This window comes from Pongo pygmaeus, chromosome 3 (assembly GCF_028885625.2).
Source record: "Pongo pygmaeus isolate AG05252 chromosome 3, NHGRI_mPonPyg2-v2.0_pri, whole genome shotgun sequence".
In the NCBI taxonomy this organism is placed as follows: Eukaryota; Metazoa; Chordata; class Mammalia; order Primates; family Hominidae; genus Pongo; species Pongo pygmaeus.
The window spans coordinates 196738831-196759991 of NC_072376.2; the positions used below are offsets into that span (position 1 = coordinate 196738831).

General features: G+C 45.2%; 1 pseudogene; it reads left to right on the forward strand.

The window, feature by feature from the left end:
• The window catches only part of LOC129034637 (N-chimaerin-like), a 31361-nt pseudogene extending 10666 nt beyond the window's left edge, over nucleotides 1–20695 (forward strand).
• The last annotated feature ends 466 nt before the right edge of the window (nucleotides 20696–21161 follow it).

Sequence of the window (21161 nt, forward strand, 5' to 3'; positions counted from 1 at the left end):
TCTAATTGAAGCCATTTTTCTACCTTTCACTAGTGTAACACATAATTGCCTCATATCTGAAGAATGGCCAGATGGCACAAACAATTACAATATTTGTTTCAAAATAGAAGTGATTTTATTGGGTTTTATACTATAAGATGATTTTTTAAAGAAATATGTTTATTGTTTTTTTTAAAAAAAATCAGATAATACAGAAACCTAGAAAAGGAAATAAAAATACCTCATTTTCTACTACACAGCTTTTTTACTTTCTAAAAATGCAGTGGTAGGTTGTGTGCAGTTGCATAGGTGGCTTTAGTGTGTTATATAGCTCTATATTGTGAATATCTTTCCAAGTCATTAAATATGGAGCTTTATTTTAAATGGTTGCATAGTATTCTATTCTATAAATTCTCATAATTCATGTAACCAATCTCTCATTTTTAGACATTTTAGAAGAGTGGTGAAGTCAAATGAACTTTGACTGACATTTCTGCACACTTAGCCAATTGTTTCCTGGGATGTATTCATCCTAGAAGAGGGATGCATTCAATAACCCTTTAACACATGTGTTGTCTTCTAACGCACAGCTGGAATGAACACTGGAGACAGAACAACGATCCCAAAGATGGACATGGTCCCTCCTCGAGGTTTTGAGTCCAGTGGTATTACACAAGGTGCTAAAGTGTGATGAGTGTTTTCATGGTGAAATACAGAGCATTTTGGTTAAAAGGAAATGTACTTTTTTTTTCTTTAGAGACAGAGTTTCCATCATAGTGCACCATAACCTCAGCTCCTGGGCTCAAGCAATCCTCCCATCTCAGCCTCCAGAGTAGCTGGGTCTACAAGCATGTGCCACCATGTCAGCTAATTTTTATTTTTTAAACTTTTTGTCAAAATGGAGTCTGGCTATGTTGCCTGGGCCTGCCTCAAACTCCTGGCCTCAAGCAATCCTCCTGCCTCAGCCTCCCAAAGCACTGGGATTACAGGCATGAGCCACTGCGCATGGCCAGTGCACTTTTAAAAAGGCTCTTGCAGGTGGGGCACAGTGGCTCATGCCTGTAATCCTAGTGCTTTGGGAGGCTGAGGCAGGAGGATCACTTGAGCTCAGGAGTTTGAGACCAGCCTGGGCAAGGTGGTGAGACCCCAACTCTACAAAAAAATAAATAAATAATGCTTTTTCCTTTTCTTAGCTGGTTGTTCCTCCAGAAACTTTGTGTTAATGTGTACTCCCCTCAGCCACTATGGAAGCACCTGTGCCCCAGGTCTTTAGGCAACCTGCGAACTCACGTTGTTTCATCTTTCTGGCAATTCCAAAAGCCAACATTCTCATTGCGGTGTAATAGCAACTCATTATTCAACTAGGTAAGGCTACTTTTCTATTGTCCTGAGCATTTGTAAGAAGACACTTAGCAACCCTAATTGCATTTCAAAATGCAATTCACCTTCTGAAATCATACATAAGTCTTCACTTGTGTATGATTTTCAAATCAAGTGAAGACTTGTGTATGATTTCAAAATGCTAATTGCTTAATTTCCCAAAGATATGCTTAAATGTCATACCTCCAGCAAATTGTTCAGAAGCTGAAATTGGTCCCTTGTAGCCTCCTTTGTTTAAACCTCCCTGACTTCACTATGCTCCATGGCATCCAGCCCTCATGTTTCCTCCCACCCGCGCAGGGACTGCTTCCCATGCTACTCCCCCTGAGTACTACCCATCCCTGCAACTGAGAGTTTGCAGAGGCCTCTGCTGCGCCCTGGACCTCTTCTCACGAATGCATAGCTGTTCTTTACTTTCTGCACAAAGTGCATTCATGTGGAAGGCTTTGGGTGAGTGGAAAAATGGAATGAAAAGGGTAAAGTGTTGTTGTTGTTGTTTTGAGACGGAGTTTCGCTCTTGTTGCCCAGGCTAGAGTGCAATGGCATCGTAATCTCGGCTCATCGCAACCTCTGCCTCCCAGGTTCAAGCGATTCTCCTGCCTCAGCCTCCTGAGTAGCTGGGATTACAGTCATGTGACACCATGCCTGGCTAATTTTGTACTTTTAGTAGAGACATGGTTTCTCCATGTTGGTCAGGCTGGCCTCGAACTCCTGACCTCAGGTGATCCACCTGCCTCGGCCTCTCAAAGTGCCGGGATTACACACGTGAGTCACCGCACCCGGCGGTAAAGGGTTTAAATAGTGATCCAGTCTGGGAGAACCTGGGAAAGTTGGCAAATCCCACACCAGGTGGATGGATCCATGGCTACAGGCATATCCATCATGTGGCCCTGTAAATCAGTCTGAGAAAGAAAGTGCCATTCATTCATACAACTAATATTTTTTGAGTTCCTAATCTGTGTGAGGCCTAGTATCTGAGGATATAACGTGTGTTTATAGTTCTATGAAGATCATAAATTGTTGTATTTCAGTTACTGTTATACTAGGGGACCTGCAGACCTGGAAAGCCATTCCCAGGAGGGGGCGTTGGTAGGTCCCATGAAAAGGTGAACAAGTTCATTGCATCAGTCCTCAGGGTGACCCCTTACGTGGGAAACCAGAACTGAGGGGAAGAGCATTAGGGGGTGAGGCTTTCCTTGGAATCAAGGAAGAGACAGATGGAGGACTGACCTGAGATGGCCGTGTCACCCACCTGTCACCTGTTGCACGAGGCCGGCCCCTCCGCCTGTGAGGCTGCACTATGCCCTGGAGCGAGAATTTCCCCGTGGTAGGATCTGACATCTGTCTCTGGGAAATCTGACTTTTGTATGCTACCAACATTTTTCTGTAACTATTTCCTCTTTGCTTTTCTTTGTCAATGCCCTTTTGAAAATGCCAGCTTGTCTCCTTTGTACTAAGAGACACCAAGGAAAGGAACTGTGTGCGTGCTCAGGTTGGGCAGTCCCCTGGGGACAGTGGATTAGCAGAGGAATCAAAGCCTGGGGACTATGAGGGATTTCATCTTTCTCACAATACCATCCATCCTCTTTCTCTTCCTCTTCTTCCTGCTTCCTCTTTCTCCTCTTTCTGTTTATTTTTATCTCTGGCCACCCCTTTCCAGCCCCTCTCTAGCTCAGTGACAAGCTGAGAGAGAGCCAGACCTCCTGAGACCCCATGAAGAAACAATACTGCACAGGAAGTTTGATGGTGACCCCCAGGGCTGCCTCCAGTGGGAATCATCCTCCCAAAGCGCAGAAGGGCTTACCGCAGCCCTTCCTGAATTCTTGCACTTCCATGGGAGAATAATATCACCCTTTGATTTAATTATAGTAGAGCTTTGTCCTTTCCATGCAAGAAGCCCTTAGCGATAGGGCCCAGTGAGAAAATATAGAGGCTGTTCTCCGTAGACCTGATAAATCCTGAGCCATGTTGCAAGAACAGTGTCTTAGGTTTGTGATTCATTTCAACACAGTTCCTGTATTATTGTATTTTCCTTGTGATTTTGTGAGTTTTTCACGGATGGTTTGGGGTGTTTGCATTCTTGCTCTGACAGGGAAGATTTGGGTCTTTGTCTGCACAAGAACCACACAGCATCCCGAGCCTAGAGCAAATCAATGCAAAGATACACCCATCCTGGGCAGGTGGTTTACAAGGGCGGTGCTGACAGCCGGGCACACGCACTCGGGGTGCAGAGCGGCGACAAGTCAAACCACGACACCAGTGCTTGTTGTCAGCATTGGCTACACATTATTGGAATTCAGAAAAGATTCAATCGTGTGTGAATAATTGTAGCTTGATTTGTTTATGGACTTTTATTTTTAGACTTTAAAAACACTCCCAATGTTAAACCCTCCAGGCAGATGTACAGTAGCAATACAGTTACACGACCAGCAAGCTGACAATAGCCAGCCAGCTCCTAAAATGGTTTAAAACCAATCTCTGCTGTCACCTTCTCTCAGATCGAACCCAGAGTAAATATCCGTAGTCTTTGCTCTCTGTCACTAAAGGTCAGAACAGATACCAAGATGTAGGAGGCCGATAGCACCAGTGCAGTTTGGAGCTGAAATCTGCCCTATAGTACCCCCAGATGAGAGCAAAGTCCTCTTTAAAAGCTCACTAAGACCAGGCACAGTGACTCACGCCTGTAATCCCAGCACTTTGGGAGGCCGAGTGGGTGGGTTGCTCGAGCCCAGGAGTTCGAGACCAGCCTGGGCAAGGTGGCAAGATCCTGTCTCTACAAAAGATACAAAAATTAGCCAGGCGTGGAGACGTGTGCCTGTAGTTCAACCTACTTGGGAGGCTAAGGTGGGAGGGTCACTTGAGCCCAAGAGGTTGAGGCTGCAGGGAGCTGTGATTGGGCCATTGCATTCCAGCTGGGGCAACAGAGTGAGACCCTGTCTCAAAAAAAAAAAAAAAAAAAAAAAAAAAAAAGGCTTGCTGATTGATTTTTGAGGCCAGCAGTTGGAATCGTCTCCCCAAGCATGAGGAAGTAATGCCCCAGCATGAAGCAAGAAGTCAGAGGACCTGGTATATGGCTGGAACTTCCTAGCTGCACAGCCTTGAGCAAGTGCGCCTTCCAGAACCTCAAGTCCCCACCTGAAAGCAAGAGAAATGATGCATACTTACAGGGTTTAGAGGATGACATCATTCACCCAACCCTTTTTTATTGGGTCCGAAATGTATGCTAGAAATTGTTTTAAACACTGTGGATACAACTGTGAACAAGACAGACACAGGCCCTGGCTTGGTGTTTAAGGTCATGTTGGTAACGCTGAGACATGAATAGACAGTATTAATGACAGTGTCATCACTGCAGTGTGACGGGAGAAATTCAGGATGCCACAGCCCTCAACACAGCTAGAGGTTGCAGGCAGCCTTCCAGCAGCGAGTCTTCCACACTGAATGCCAAAGGCTGAACCAGAGTGGCAGGCATTTGCAGGGAAAGTGTGTACGATGAGGAGAAGGAGGGGAGGGGAAGGGAGGGGAAGGGAGGGGAAGGGAGGGGAAGGGAGGGGAAGGGAGGGGAAGGGAAGGGAAGGGAGAGGATGGGAGGGGAGGGGAGGGGAAGGGAAGGGAGGGAGGGGAGGGAAGGGGAGGGGAGGGGAAGGGAAGGGAAGGGAAGGGAAGGGAAGGGAAGGGAAGGGGAGGGGAAGGGAGGGGAAGCCCAGGCCTGGTGATTCCTGCCTTACCCCAGGTCAGTCCCGCCTTTATACCCAGCTTGGAGGGTAAGGCCCGGGGGAGGGTGGCTGGGTGAGCTAGCTAGGCGAACCTGGAGGCCACAGTCTCCCCTCTCTCAAAGGCCGCATCTCCCAGAAGCAGGGCAGTGAGCAGCGGCCCCACAGGGGAAACCCGAAACATCTGCTGGTTCTGTGAGTTGGTTTGGGCAATTTATTCAGTGAATTGGTTTCTGTTAGGTCTGGAGGATACTTTTAGACAATTCAGAAGTGCTTGTCTGATCTAAAATACCCACTGACCTGGGTGGGGAAGCAATTCAGTGACCCTGGGGTCTTATTTAACAACTCCCTGCACTGTGGACTCTGTCGCAGCTACCCATTCACGACCCCTCCTTAATGAGCCCGGGCAAGCCGTCAGGTGACCCCAGCCCCAGCCAATATCTGACGGCAACTGCGCAAGAGACCCCAAGGAGAATCATCTGCACCCAGGCAGGCCACTGAGCCTGAGAGATAAACATATACTGCTGTTTTAAGCCACTAGGTTTTGGGGTGAGGGTTTGCACAGAGATTAAATAACCAGAACAAAGGACAACCTCAAAGGTAGCTGTTAGCTTGGGAGGCCGAGGCAGGCGGATCACAAGGTCAGGAGATCGAGACCATCCTGGCTAACACGGTGAAACCCCATCTCTACTAAAAACACAAAAAAATTAGCAGGGCGTGGTGGCGGGCGCCTGTAGTCCCAGCTACTTGGGAGGCTGAGGCAGGAGAATGGCGTGAACCCGGGAGGCGGAGCTCGCAGTGAGCCGAGATCGCGCCACTGCACTCCAGCCTGGGCAGCAAGACTCCGTCTCAAAAAAAAAAAAAAAAAAAAGGAACTGTTAGCACTGTGGTGGCATCAGTTTTGCCAAGGCTGACACTCTGCCTAAAGAAGCTCTAACGTAAGAAATTCTGGTTTTGTTTTTGGTGTTTTTGTTTGTTTTTTTGAGGTGGAGTTTTGCTCTTGTCGCCCAGGCTGGAGTGTAATGACGTGATCTTGGCTCACTGCAACCTCCTTCTCCTGGGTTCAAGCAATTCTCCTGCCTCAGCCTCCCAAGTAGCTGGGATTACAGGTGTGCACCACCACGCCCAGCTAATTTTTGTATTTTTAGTAGAGACCGGGTTTCACTATGTTGTCCAGGCTGGTCTGAAACTCCTGACCTCAGGTGATCCACTGGCCTCAGCCTCCCAAAGTGCTGGGATTACAGGCATGAGCCACTGCGCCCAGCCAAGAAATTATGTTTTAAAGAAATAAAGTAAGGCCTATAAAACCACTGTCTTATTACAGGTACGGCTTCCAAGGCACTCATAAGCATTCAGAGAGTAATACCTACTTATCAGGAGCCCCAAAACAGAATAAAGAAAAGAGAAATGTTAGAAATAACTACCTTTTAAAGATAATTAGGTGTGAAGGCAAAGCATCCTAAAATTTATAGTGTGAATAAATAAGAACATTACGCAATGACCAAAATTAGATTCTCAACCTTCCAGGAAGAAACACAGATACTAGACAGCATTAAGTACACTCACACTTCAAAAGTTACATCTCACAATCACAGTAATCCAGGTCACTTCAATCCCCAACCTGCTTTACTCGCCATCAGCCAGCCTGGGGTACAACTAAGGAGAAACAGAATTGAGAGTTGAATTTTCCAGGTTGATCGTCTACACAGCTCCACTTCACTGGACAGCTGCTAAACTCCCACGTTGACACCTGTTAAGAGGAGCTTCTGCTATTTTTGCAAGTTTCAATGCTATTTGAGCACCGACACGATGCCACAAGTAGAAAATTCCACAACTAACCTCAAGTGAGACTGACAGGTTGCAGTTAAAACACAGTCAAAACTGACAAGGCACGGTGGCTCATGCCTGTAATCCCAGCACTTTGGGAGGCCGAGGTGGGCAGATCACCTGAGGTTAGGAATTCAAGACCAGCCTGGCCAACAGGGTGAAACCCCATCTCTACTAAAAATACAAAAATTAGCCGGGCATGGTGGCACATGCCTGTAACCCCAGCTACTTGGAAGGCTGAGGCAGGAGAATTGCTTGAACCCGGGAGGCGGAGGTTGTAGTGAGCCAAGATCACGCCACTGCACTCCAGCCTGGATGACAGAGTGAGACTCTGTCTCAAAAAAAAAACAAAAAAAAAGACAGAAAACAAAAAAAACCACCACAGTCAAAACTTTGTTTCATGTATAAAATTACTAAAACTATTGTATTAAATTACCTTCGGGCTATGTCTATAAGGTATATATGAAACAGAAACAAATTCTGTGTTTAGACTTGGGTCCCATCCCCAGGATATCTCATTATGTATATGCAAATATCCAAAATACAAAAAAATCTAAAAACCAAAACACTTCTTCCCCACCCCCAAGCCTTTCAGATAAGGGAGACTCAACCTGTGTTTCAGTAAGAGAATCCATTAACCCGTGAAACCACCGAAATGTATCAGAAGTAAAATAACGTGCTTTTCAGATATTATGAGAGATTGCTGAGGATTTAGAAAACACTTACACTTTTGATTTTGTAAACTCAGGCTTGTAAACCAAACCATCTGCCCAACTTTGGATTCTTTCAGCAGAGCGTCAAAATACGATGAAAGAACTGTAGTGAGTGAATTGTAGAAAAACTAATAGCATCCAGTTGAGGGTAAGACATCACCGCACAGGGAAGCCTGCTTGGTGTGTCAGGCAGAAGAGCACTGAGAGGCCACTGCAGCTGGGCGAGTTTTGATGAGTGTGCCCTGGGAGCAAGTCAGGTGGTGTTAGGGTTCTGATGAGGAAGTGGGCTGCGAAGCTGGCCTGTCTTGAGGCTACGGAAGAATAAGGGAAAGGATGCTTTGATGTTTTTATTTAAAGCTTTGGCTCAGTAATTCAATAAGATCCATTAACCCATGAAACTGTGAAAAGGTGTTTGGAGTAGAATAAAGTTGCACACTTTTTCACTATTTTTGGGGATTTAGAAAGGATCGACCCTTTTTGTTAATTGGCATTTTCTTGTAATCAAAGAGGGATGGAACCTTCCCCTCTAAGTGGCAGAAGTGAAGGAGAAAGCAGGCACGTGAAACCCATGAAAAGAGGCGGGATTGTCTTCCCTACTAAACTGTTGCTCACATTTCCTTAAAAAATTAGTGTCTCATGTACCCCATAAATATGTACACCAATTATGTACCCACAAAAATTATAAATTAAAAAAATGGTATTTCCTGCCAAATGTCTCTTAGAGAAAAAGAAAAGGCTATCTCTGACAAAGAAGTCTTCTACTTTAAAAGTTCTAGGCTGGGCATGGTGGCTCACACCTGTAATTCCTCCACTTCGGGAGGCCAAAGCAGGGAGATGGATTGAGCTCAGGAGTTCAAGACCAGCTTGGGCAACATAGTGAAATTCCACCTCTACAAAAAATACAAAAATTAGCTGGGCACAGTGGTGCCCACCTGTAGTCCCAGCTACTCAGGAGGCTAAGGTGGGAGGATTGCTTGAGCCCAGGAGGTCAAGGCTGCAGTGAGCTGAGATCACACCACTGCATTCCAGCCTGACAACAGAGCAAGACCCAGCCTCAAAATAAAAAATTGATTTTAAAAATTTAAAAAGTTCTGGCCATCCTTAGCTTTTGAGAACTGAAATGTAAAATTGTCCAGGTAAATGGATTGGTCGAGTAGAAAGCAAACAAATTAGGCATCAGGAGCTCTCAATTCTATCTTCAGCTCCAAACAAGAAAGCTGTTCCAAGCTCCATCCAGCAAAGGTGAGAGGGAGCGAGGCAGGGAAGAACTATTGGCTATGAATGCTTTCGGGGACTCTAAGAAGTGTGAGACACTTGAGCAGTGAACATTTCAGAAATAAGAGAGATACGATAAAAGACCAGGTGGAGGAAAACTGATGCTGTTGAGGCCGCTGAAGAGAGGCAGCTAAAAAAGCCCATGGAGAAGAATCAGAAAGAAAAATATAGCCAGAGAAAATGAGGGAAAGGGTGCAGTGGGAATATGTAAGTTTTTAGCGGCTCTTCAGTTAGCAATGACTCCAATATGATGAGAAAAAATGAAACAGAATCCATTCAAAAGAAAAATGAGCTCACAGACCCAAAAAGAGCAATGTTTTATAGCGCATTGCAATTTTTTGTTCTAATTTTCTTTGTGATGGATATTTTTAGTACTAGGCTCAGAAAGATATCTTTATTAATACAATATTTCTGATGGTTTCCCTCCTGTCACTAATGATTAAAGGGAAGCCACCACCCATATCAGAAAGCACTTTGGGGGATTCTGAAAGTTATATGGCTGTGGGTAAGTGCTGGCTCATCCGTGCTTGCAGGCGCTGGTCCTGCAGGTGTTTGCGATAGGGTGGAGTGCGGGTGTTGGTACTGTAGCCGTATCTCTGGCCTCACTCTCCTCCCAGTACTGCAGGTGATGTCTGGGAGGGCCGGGGTCCTCCTCCACAGCCACACTTCCCCACACTAGGCATGCTCCAGGCAAGGATGGGTGTTGACTGCCTCAGGTCTACAAGTACAGAAGGGCTGACAAGAGGGTCACAAAAAGAAAGAACCCAGAGGGACCCATCTAGAAGCAAAATGAGCTTGTAGAGAAAGGCAGAAATTAAGCAAATGTAAAGATTTACAGGCTATATGACCTGAGGGGAAAGAAGACTTGAGCTCTGCTGGAAATTTTCCTCCTGCCAGGTGAGGTCAGCCTTTTGTTCTATTCAGGTCTTCCACTGGTACAGAGAAAAATGTGCTTTATTCAAAATCCACTGATTTAAATGTAAATCTCATCCAAACATATCCTTACAGAAACATCTGGAATAATGTATGACCAAACATTTGGACACTGTGGTCCAGGGAAGTTGATACATAAAATTAATCATTGTAGGAACCAAGCTGAAATTATTTTTTTAGAAAACATAATATGTAAAACAAAAGAAAATATATAATATATAAAACAGCAGAGAAGTGTAAGACTTGAAACCAAAGAAAAGAAAAGTGTAATATCTGAAACAAACAAAAAATCCATTGGATGGGCTTAAAGCAGAATATAGATGACAAAGGAACAGGTCAGTGATCAGCAGAAATAGATTAATAGAAATTAATTAATGTAAAGAAAAGAGAGAAAATGGATTTAAAAAAGAGAGAACCTCAGAGACATATGGGACTCTATCAAAAGGTCAAACATACATGTAATTAAGATTCCAGAATGGGCCAAATACAATTTGAAGAAAGATGGCTGAAAATTGGTAAAAGTATGAATTTCCAGATTCGAGGAAATCCAAGAACCTCAACCACAATAAACATTTTCCATGCCAAGGAATAACAAAATCAAATGCTGAAAACCAGAGGTAAAGAGACCCTTGTTTGGGATGGTGGCTCACACCCATAATCCCAACACTTTGGGAGGCCAAGGTGGGAGGACTGCCTGAGTCCAGGAGTTCAAGACCAGCCTGGGCAACACAGCAAGACCCTGTCTCTACCAAAAAATTTTTTAAATTGGCTAAGCATGGTGGCACACACCAGCTGCTTGGGAGGCTGAGGTGAGAGGATCACTTGAGCCCAGGAGTTGGAGCCTGCAGTGAGCTATGATCCCACCACTGCACTCCAGCCTGGGCAACAGAGCAAGACCTTGTCTCTAAAAATAAGAGAGAGAAAGAAACGCTTGTGTATTAGGCTGTTCTTGCATTGCTACGAAAAAACACCTGAGACTGGGTAATTTGTTTTTTAAAAAAGAGGTTTAATTGGCCCATGGGTCTGCAGGCTGTACAGGAAGCATGATTCTGGCATCTGCTTGGCCTCTGGGGAGGCCTCAAGAAACTTACAGTCATGGCAGAAGGCGAAGGGGGAACTGGTGCTTCACATGGTCAGAGCAGGACGAAGAGAGAGAGGGGAGAACTGCCACACACTTGTAAACAACCAACTCTCATAAGAACTCACTCACCATATAGTACCAAGAGAGGATGGTGCTAAACCATCCATGGAAACTCTGCTCCCATGATCCGGTCACCTCCTGCCAGGCCCCACCTTCAACACTGGGGATTAAAATTGAACATGAGATTTGGGGAGGGACACGGATCCAAACCTTATTACCTTGAAAGAAGACAAAGTGACACCTGGGAAAACGATGATTCAAGTAATCACTGACTGCTCATCAGAAACAATGGGAGGCCAGTAGTCAGTGGTACAGTCTTCAAAGTACTGAACAAAAACCATTCAACCCAGAACTCTGTATTAAGTGAAAATATCACTCCAGAATGAAAGCAAAATAAACACATCTTCAAATCGAAAAAACCCAAGAGAAGTCACTGCCAGTAGACTTGTACTACAAGAAACGCTGAAGTCAGTTCTTCAGGCAAAAAAGAAAATTACATCTCATGGAAACTCAGATTTCCAGGAAGGAATGAAAAACACTCAAAATGTGTGGCTACATATAAAAGACAATTTCCCCTTTTAACTTCTTGAAATGCATATGACTGTTTAAAGCAAAACATACAACATTATCTAGGCCTACCAAGCTAAGAGGCCAGAATAAGCAGCCTGGAAGTTGATTTAGAACCAGTGCTTCCACAGCACAGGGAGACCTGCATGGTGCCTGTCATGAGATTCTGCAGACCATGAAGGGGACAAACACTGTGGGTTCCATAAGTGCCCCAAACCTGAGTCCACATAAATGCAGCACCTCTATAGTGGGAGGAACTCCATGCAGAGTGGTTTATGGAGCTTTCAAGTTCTGAGCTAGGCTCTAGTTCAGACACCCTCGGCAGAGGGTTCTCACAGGCTGACTTTGCATTCACACAGACTATCTTCAATTGCGCATCCCAGATAACAGCTACCATTTACTTACATCTGCAAACAGAGGTTATCTTACTTGTTTGCTTTCTGCTCCTTATGCCTTTTTTTTTTCTTTTTCTTGCCTTATTGCAAGTGCTAGACCTCAAGTAGAAATGGAGGCATTGGGTATCCTACTTTGTTCCTGATCTTACGGAGAGGCATTCAGTATTTCACCATTAAGTATGATGTTAGCTCCGGGTTTTTTATAGATGCCCTTGATCAGATTGAGAGAGTTTCCTTTTCTCCTATTTGGCTGATAGTTTTTTGTTTGTTTGTGTTTTTTAAAATCATAAATGAAGATTGAATTTTTTCCAAATACTCTTTCTGCATCTGTTGAAATAATCATGTGGTGTTTCTCTTTTATTCTGTGAATGTGATAAATTACACTGATTGTTGAACGTTAAATCAACTTTGCACCGCTGGGATAAAACCTACTTGGTCATGATATCTAGCTTTTTTATATATTGCTGGATTTGATTCACTAATATTCTGTTGAGGATTTTGTGTCTATATTCATAAGGGATATTGGCTTCTAATTTTTTTGGTTATGTTTTGTCTAATCTGGATATTAGGGCTATGCTGGCCTCATAAAATGAGTTGGAAGTGTTTCCTTTTCTGTTTTTCAAAAAGAGGTTTTGGGGTTTGGGGTTTTTTTCTCATGTATTTGATACAATTCACTGGTGAAATAATATGAACCTGAAGTTGTCTTTTTTTTCTTTTCTTTTTTCTTTTTTTTGAGACAGGGTCTCACTCTATCACCCAGGCTGGAGTGCAGTGGTGCAATCAAGGCTCACTGCAGCCTCAAGCTTCTGGGCTCAAGTGATTTTCCTGACTCAGCCTCCAAGTAGCTGAGACCACAGGCACACGCCACCACACCGGCTAATTTTTTTTTATTTTTAGTAGAGATTAAGTCTTACTATATTGCCCAGGCTGGTCTCAAACTCCTGGGCTCAAGTGATCCTCTCGCCTGGCCTCCCAAAGTGCTGGGACTACAGGCATGAGCCACCACACCTGGCAGGATCTGGAGTTTTCTTTGTGAAGCTTTTGATAAATTCAATTTCCTTAGTAGATATAAGGCTATTCCGATTATCTGTTTCATCCTGTGCCAGTTTTTATGTTATTCAAGGAGTTTATCCAATTTCATCTAAATTGTTACATTTGGGCCAGGTACAGTGGCTCACGCCTGTAATTCCCAGCACTTTGGGAGGCTGAGGTGGGTGGATCACTGGAAGTCAGGAGTTCGAGACCAGCTGATCAACATGGTGAAACCCCCGTCTCTACTAAAAATACAAAAAAAAAAAAAAAAAAAAAAAAATTAGCCAGGTGTGGTTGTGGGCACCTGTAATCCCAGCTTTTCGGGGGGCTGAGGCACGAGAATCACTTGAACCTGGGACATGGAGGTTGCAGTGAGCCGAGATCATGCCACTGCATTCCAGCCTGGGCTACAAAGTGAGACTCTATCTTAAAATTAAAAAAATAATAATAAATTGTTACATTTGTTGGCATAAAGTTTTTCACAATATTCCCTTATTATTCTTTTAGTGTAGGGTCTGTAGCAACCATAACTCCTCTTTCATTCCTGATAGTGTTAATTTGTGTTCATTCATCTTGTAATACACATCAGCACTTCATTTATTTTTGGTGCTGAATACTATTTCATCATATGAATACACCCCACCTGCTTTATCCATTCATCAGCTGGTGGACGTTTGAGTTATTGATACTTTTTGGCTTTTATGACTAACAATGTTCTAAACATTCATATACAAGTGCTTGTGTTGACTCCTCTAGCTAGTTTGATTTAAACTGGTTTGATCGCAACAGGCCTCCCCAGTTACCACCCAGTCTCAGTTTCTCATTGCTGCATAATTAAGAGATTCACTTGGTTCCTGTTCCTGAGAGTCAAGGGATCATGTAGCCTCAGCTGGATTAAGCCTGGGGTGAAACCTTGAGGGGCCCCAGACATCTGAAGGCTCAGGTGAGTTGGCCTGGGAGTCACTGAGCTGTTGCAGGAGGTACAGAAAAAGCCACAGCAGGTGCAGAGTTTTATTCCTTGGTTGGAAACCCTTGCTTAAGAATTCCTAGCAATATGCAATTTGTCAATTCATGTTAATGAACTCACATACTGTTAACAGTATCATTTTTGCCTTTTAGACTGGTTTTGTTCATGTGCTCACTCTTTAATCCCTGGAAATACTTCAGAATACCTTGTTACATTCTGGAAGATTTTACCCCTTGGAATCCAATTCCTCTTCTGCAATTTGCATATAACTCTAACAGACAAAATGCCAATAATGCATTTTTCCGTCGTGTTTTTATCATTTACCCATTTGATCACCTACCCGTAAACACTTCCTCAGAAGCTTGCAAGGGTGCTTCACATTAAATGAAAAATCGCCAAGTCCCTTGTTTTCTATTTTCCTCTTAAAGAAATTATGGGTGAAGCTGTTGAAAGATCTTTATATCGGGTAACAGACCAGGTCTTGAATTTGCTTAATAAGGAAGGAAAGAAAGGAAGGAGGAGAAGAAGGTTAACTATGTGTGAATTTATAGATGTTTTGGTGTCTGGAGTCCATGTAAATAATATATTACCTCGCTGTAAAGATGAACTCTGCTAGAATCTAGGTCTTTAAACACAAATTAGCAGGAGCTCCAGGGAAGGAAGAGATGTTCTGCTCTTAACGATCTTTTAAACACTAGCTGCATGTCCTGAGAACCCCGCAGGGAATTCCTGGAACGTGTAGTCCTTAAGATATTGGTATCCCGTGTTGAAGAGTTTGTAAGGTGGGGGTGGGGAGAAGAAATCCTCTCTATAGAATAAAGACTAAAACACTCAAGCAATTAATCCTTTAAGGACAATTACAAAAATTAGTATTGGCCTGGAGACTCCAGGCTTTTAAACATTCAGTGGGTAATTTTCTTCAAAGGTAATAAAAGTGGAATATTCGACCACGTTTATTAGCAGAGGCAAGGCTTGTCTGGGGACACATGATTCACATGTCCTTCCGATGTGAATGAAACTCACTCAGCCTTTTTGTTTTTGTTTTTGTTTTTGTGTTATTGCTGCTGCGCTATTGTGCCCCCCAAGTGGACCCTCTGGGGCCCTCTTTTTCAGCTTCCACAGAAGTGAGAACCCGCGGGGCCCGTCTTTCTGTGCCTGACTGACTCCACTTCACATAAAGGCCCCCGCTCCCCCCACCCCTGCTCCCCCCACCCCTGCTCCCCCCACCCCTGCTCCCCGCCCCGCCCGGCTCACCCACGTTGCCGGGAATGACCCGTTTTCCTTCTTTTCCATCCACCTTGACTTTCTTATCTCTTATTCCGGCCTCTCTGCGAAGACCACAGCAGGAACTCCTGCGCTCCCCACCTGGGTCCCCCCTCCTCGCCTCTGCTCTCCCGCTCCTCCCCCGCCCCCCTGTCCACCTCTGCCCAGTGCCCAGGCTACCCACACGCCCTCTTCCTTACCCGCCCCTAGCGCAGTGGCTCTGTGGGGGACCCACGTGCCTCTCCCCCTTCCACCCCCACCCCGCCCGGCCCCTGCGGTGCTGCCCCATCCCCCACTCCCCGCCTCTCTGCGACCCCCCTCTGCGATCCGATCTCCCGGGGTGTCCCTGCCCATCGCCAGATGCCTCAGCTGCTCCCGCCCTTCCTCTTCCTCCAGGCTGGCGACCTCTGATACTACCTGTGTGACTTTTGTAACTTGCTTACCTTCTCTGAGCCTCTCCTCATTCTAGATGAGCGTATTTGGAGAATCAAATGAGACCTACTAAAGATGCCCAATAGACCTTAGCTAGTTCTTACCTACCTGACTGTTCCTTGCGCCCGTCATTTGGTGCTGGGACTTTTCACTCCACACCTCCTCCCTCCTCCCCCAGGTCGTAAATGTGCATTTCAGGGACTGGGTAATGGGCACAGCCCTAAGTAAGTTCTGCATTCAGCCCCTCGGATTAGGGTGAACAGCTTGGCTGATTGGGTGAAGGCACTGCAGGCCAGTTACCTGGTTGCAAAATATATTTTATGGGTTTAGAAACAAAAAGAACTATCTGTGTATAGTGTTTAACAAATATATAATTGATTATGGGAGAAAGTGGCCCTTCCTTCCTTCCTTCCTTCTTCTCTCCCTCGCTCCCTCCCTTCGTTCCTTCTTTCTTTTCTCATTTGGAAACCTAACCACTACTGATAACATTATTTCCAAGGCATAGATGACTGGCAATAGGTGATGGAACCCGAGTTTTCCTAGGCCTCCCATGTCTGCAGGAGGTAATGTAAAGAATAATTACTTGGTATTCAAAGGCTCTTGCCTCTACCTGCTAACACAAGAGTGCATGCTTGTCAGCAGAGCTGCTAACTCTGCTAACACAGAGGAGTCCCCGCTATGCCCAGCCAGCTCTAGGACTTCCTGCTAAAGCTGCCACTGTGTTGCCAAGCACCATGCCCCATCTTGATGTCCCCAGGGCACAACTGCAGGGATGTCACTGACGCCCTGAGTTCTCATGGTTCCAAACCTGTGGAGCAGTGAGCTCCACACTCCTCCAAGGGGTGTGTGCTGAGACCAGCTTGTAGCAGGACAAGCTGTAGACAAAATCCCTCAGACACCGAGTTAAAGAAGGAAGGGCTTTATTTGCCCAGGAGCTTCAGCAACTCATGTCTCCAACAACCGAGCTCCTCGAGTGAGCAATTCCTGTCCCTTTTAAGGGCTCACAACTCTAAGGGGGTCTGCGTGAGAGGGTCGTGATCGATTGAGCAAGCAGGGGGTACGTGATTGGGGGCTGCATGCACCAGTAATTAGAACAGAACAGAACAGGACAGGGATTTTCACAGTGCTTTTCTATACAATGTCTGTAATCTATAGATAACATAACCAATTAGGTCGGGGTCGATCTTTAACTACCAGGCCCAGGGTGTGGCACCAGGCTGTCTGCTTGTGGATTTCATTTCTGCCTTTTAGTTTTTACTTCTTCTCTCTTTGGAGGCAAAAATTGGGCATAAGACAATATGAGGGGTGGTCTCCTCCCTTAAGCTCGGTCGTGGAGACCCTAACCCAGTGGCGCTAGAGGAATTAAAGACACACACACAGAAATATAGGATGTGGGGTGGGAAATCAGGGATCTCACAGTCTTCAGAGCTGAGAGCCTCGAACAGAGATTTACCCACATATTTATTGACAGCAAGCCAGTGATAAGCATTGTTTCTATAGATTATAGATTAACTAAAAGTATTCCTTACGGGAAACAAAGGGATGGACCAAAATAAAGGGATGGGCTCTGGCTAGTTATCTGCAGCAGGAACATGTCCTTAAGGCACAGATTGCTCTTGCTACTGTTTGTGGTTTAGGAACGCCTTTAAGCCGTTTTCCGCCCTGGGTGGGCCAGGTGTTCCTTGCCCTCATTCCAGTAAACCCACCACCTTCAGCGTGGGCGTCATGGCCATCACGAACATGTCACAGTGCTGCAGAGATTTCGTTTATGGCCAGTTTTGGGGCCAGTTTATGGCCAGATTTGGGGGGCCTGTTCCCAACAGGCATGGGTCCTAAGGTGCTATTGCCCAGCCCCAGTAGTTGATACAGCATATGGAGGCAGAGCTTTCTGGTTTTCACTCTGACCGTCTCTCTCTCTAGGCTCATGTGTGTGCAGTAGCCTGGGCCAGGAACTGGCTGGAGTAAGAGCTGCACCTTCCCCGGCATTCAGGGCCTCTTTGGGGCCAGTTTCTTGCTCTCTCTGGATGAGTGTCTCTGGGAAGCTCCCCAGCCTTTGCACATGGAGCTCTCCAGCAGAAACCCAGGCTGAGCCCCTTTCTGGGAAGCTCCCCAGACCCTAGCAAATACATTTCTGTTGGGCCTGCCCTGCTTCTGCACTGTGGACTGCAGAAGACCACAGTTCCAGTGAGGACTCCCCCACATGCTCTTACACATAGCTATTTTTTGTAAGCTATGTGTAAGCTTCTGTTTTTCAAACATTAGCCACTGCCTATCCAACGGTTCCTTCAGGTATACATGTACTATCATAAAGAATTATTCAGGCTGGGCGCGGTGGCTCACGCCTGTAATCCCAGCACTTTAGGAGGCTGAGGCGGGCGTATCACGAGGTCAGGAGATCAAGACCAACTTGGCTAACACAGTGAAATCCCATCTCTACTAAAAATACCAAAAATTAGCCGGGCATGGTGGCGGGCGCCTTTAGTCCCAGCTACTCGGGAAGCTGAGGCAGGAGAATGGCATGAACCCAGGAGGTGGAGGTTGCAGTGAGCTGAGATCGCACCACTGTACTCCAGCCTGGGCAACAGAGTGAGACTCCGTCTCAAAAAAAAAATTATTCAAAATAAGTTGGGGGAGCTTCCCAGTAGTTGAACATGTGGAGGCCCCTGGAGGGTGGCATGCCTGGTGAGGGCAAGGAAGCTCTCCGCCCCTTCCCCCATACTCACCCCATGCATCTCTTCATCTGGATCCTTTGTAATATCCTTTATAATGAGCTGGTGAACATTACTCTTCTGCAGGTCAGAAATGTTCCCAAATGCTGCAGTCACTTCAGTTTGATTTCACTGGAGATACTCTGACTTGATGATGATATTAACATCACTGAATCCTTCAAGGAATTTGTTGAATTGCTCAAAAAAAGTAGAGAAAGAGAAGATGACGATAGCACACATGCTAGTGATTTTCTCATCAGACCCCGGGAAGCTTCCAGAAGGAGCAAATAGGCTTCATGGAGGCTGTGTGAGGACGCGGTGAGAAGATGGCCATCTGCAAACCAGGAGGATGCTCTCACCAGACACCAGTCTGCTTGTGCGCAGCCTCCAAAACTGCACAAAATAAATGTTTGTTGTTTACATCCTAAATAAATAAGTAAATAACAAAATAAGTTGGCCAATCATTTAAAAAAAAAATACCTGGCTGTGGCTGGGTGCAGTGGCTCAGGCCTATAATCCTAGCACTTTGGAAGGTTAAAGGAGGAGGATTGCTTGAGGCCAGGAGTTCAAGACCAACTCAATATTTAAAAAACAAAAACAAAAGAAACTTGGGGCAATAGCCTTATTTTCTAGTAGAGTCTTTTTGCAAATAATGCTGTGAGGCTATCTATGTTCTTGAGTCTACGGGAAAAAAAAAAAGATTGGCCCTGACCCTGTTTGATACAGATGAAAATCGATTTCCTATTTGGAAATCTTACTTATATCAGCTACAACAGGAAGCCCTTCATCCTCGAAGGATTATCTGAACTTTCTTTTTTTTTGAGACGGAGTCTCGCTCTGTCACCCAGGCTGGTGTGCAGTGGCACGATCTCCGCTCACTGCAAGCTCCACCTCCCGGGTTCCCACCATTCTCCTGCCTCAGCCTCCCAAGTAGCTGGGACTATAGGCACCCGCCGCCACGCCCAGCTAATTTTTTTGTATTTTTAGTAGAGACGGCGTTTCACCCTGTTTAGCCAGGATGGTCTCGATCTCCTGACCTTGTGATCCGCCCGCCTCGGCCTCCCAAAGTGCTGGGATTACAGGCTTGAGCCACCGTGCCCGGCCTGTACTTTCAAAGGAGAAAACAGCCCAAAGTATCATGGAAAAGAGTTTCATGGCATGATCTCTGGAGAAGCAGCTGACCAGCTCTTGAGTGTGGCTGAGGGAGATACATCATGGGGAGAGGCAGCAACAGCCAGGGCCCTACACTTTAGCTTTCAGATTGGGAAGTCAAACAAGAAACTTCAGGTTCTAGTGCAATGGAAATCATTTTGCTGGGGAGAAACACTGTGTGTCCATCGACAATCTGGTAACTGATGGCTTGATTACTCTCTATATTGAAACAAGGCAGCAGAATACATTGCCAAGATGATGATAAACCCAGTTTGTGAGCACATAGGATGCACAACCTTAAACAGAGAGTCTGCTTGCAAAAAATATATGCCAGTCCTGAAAGAGACATGTGGCGTGAGATTCTATAGGCCAGGATGAGGTGTCAGAGAAAAGGCTGACATCACTTGTTAGAAGAGCAACTCTGAAAGAAAACAGGCAAATTCCAAAATATGAAAAGGTTCACAATTTCAAGGTCCATGCATCAAGAGGCCCACGCTGGCATGAATACTGTGCCATCCTCAGGGAGTTGTTGTTCATTGCTCAGGGAGTGAACTGTGTGGATTGGTTTCAGTGTTCACAAGCAGTGACCCAACATGGTCCCAAATGACTGGAAGCCAGGCTTGAGGCATGTCAACGTGTCCAGCTGTGACCTTATAATGCTTGTCAAAAGCATGCACTGCTAAGCAGCCAAGGGTGGCGGACATGTGCAACAGGGAGATTGACTCTGAAAGTCCCAATTCTGAAGGGCTATACCATGTATCAGGATTTAGTGACTTAACTGATGTCAAGACAGCTTTTGACAGATGATGAGAAAGCAGCTATTTCTGTGAACACATATGAAGATATCAACATTATCATTGGAACTCCGAAACTGCACTTCAGGATTTGCCAATTTAACTAATTACACATGATATCTACCCTAAGTTTACAGAATCTGCCAAAACTATGGATCCTAGTGAGTAATTGGAAACCCTTCATGAAGCATTGAAACTACTGGCACCTGCTCGCTGTGAAACCCTCTGATCCCTGATGGTGCGTCTAAAGAGAGTGACGCTCCATGAAAACGAGAATCTTATGAATGTGGAGAACCCTGGAATTGTCTTTGGCCCATCCCTTCTGAGATCTCCAGAACGAAACGCCATGGCTGCACTGAACAATATACAATATCAGAGACTGGTGGTGGAGCTGCCTATCAAAAACAGAGACATTTTACTTTAAATTTTACATTTGAGGGGAAAAGAAATGTTTTACAGATGAAGGCATGTTTTATAGTAATTTAATTGGCTCCTATAGCTGAATCATTTCTTGACTAGAGATTCGGGCATATAACCAGATTAAAATGAAGGAACTTCTGTTGTTTTTGTAGCACTGCTCAACTGTCTTATACAACAGTGAACACACAATTTCTGGTGCTAGCAATCCTGGGTGTTTATCACATTAAGAAAAACTCAAGCTATTGCATGATTAGCCCTCATCTGGCAGAAACTCCATACAGAAGACACAAAAAACCTGCCCCAGCACAGCCTCTGTGTCCTGCGTAATCTGTGGTGGTAATCCAGCATGTTTCGGAATAAGCCTGTTGTGACTTTGCTTTAGGGTCTGTGTCATTGGTTTCTGATGCTTGTACAAACATGCACACTGAAATGGATAAAACAGTACCTCTGGCTGTTATGTTACCAGACTA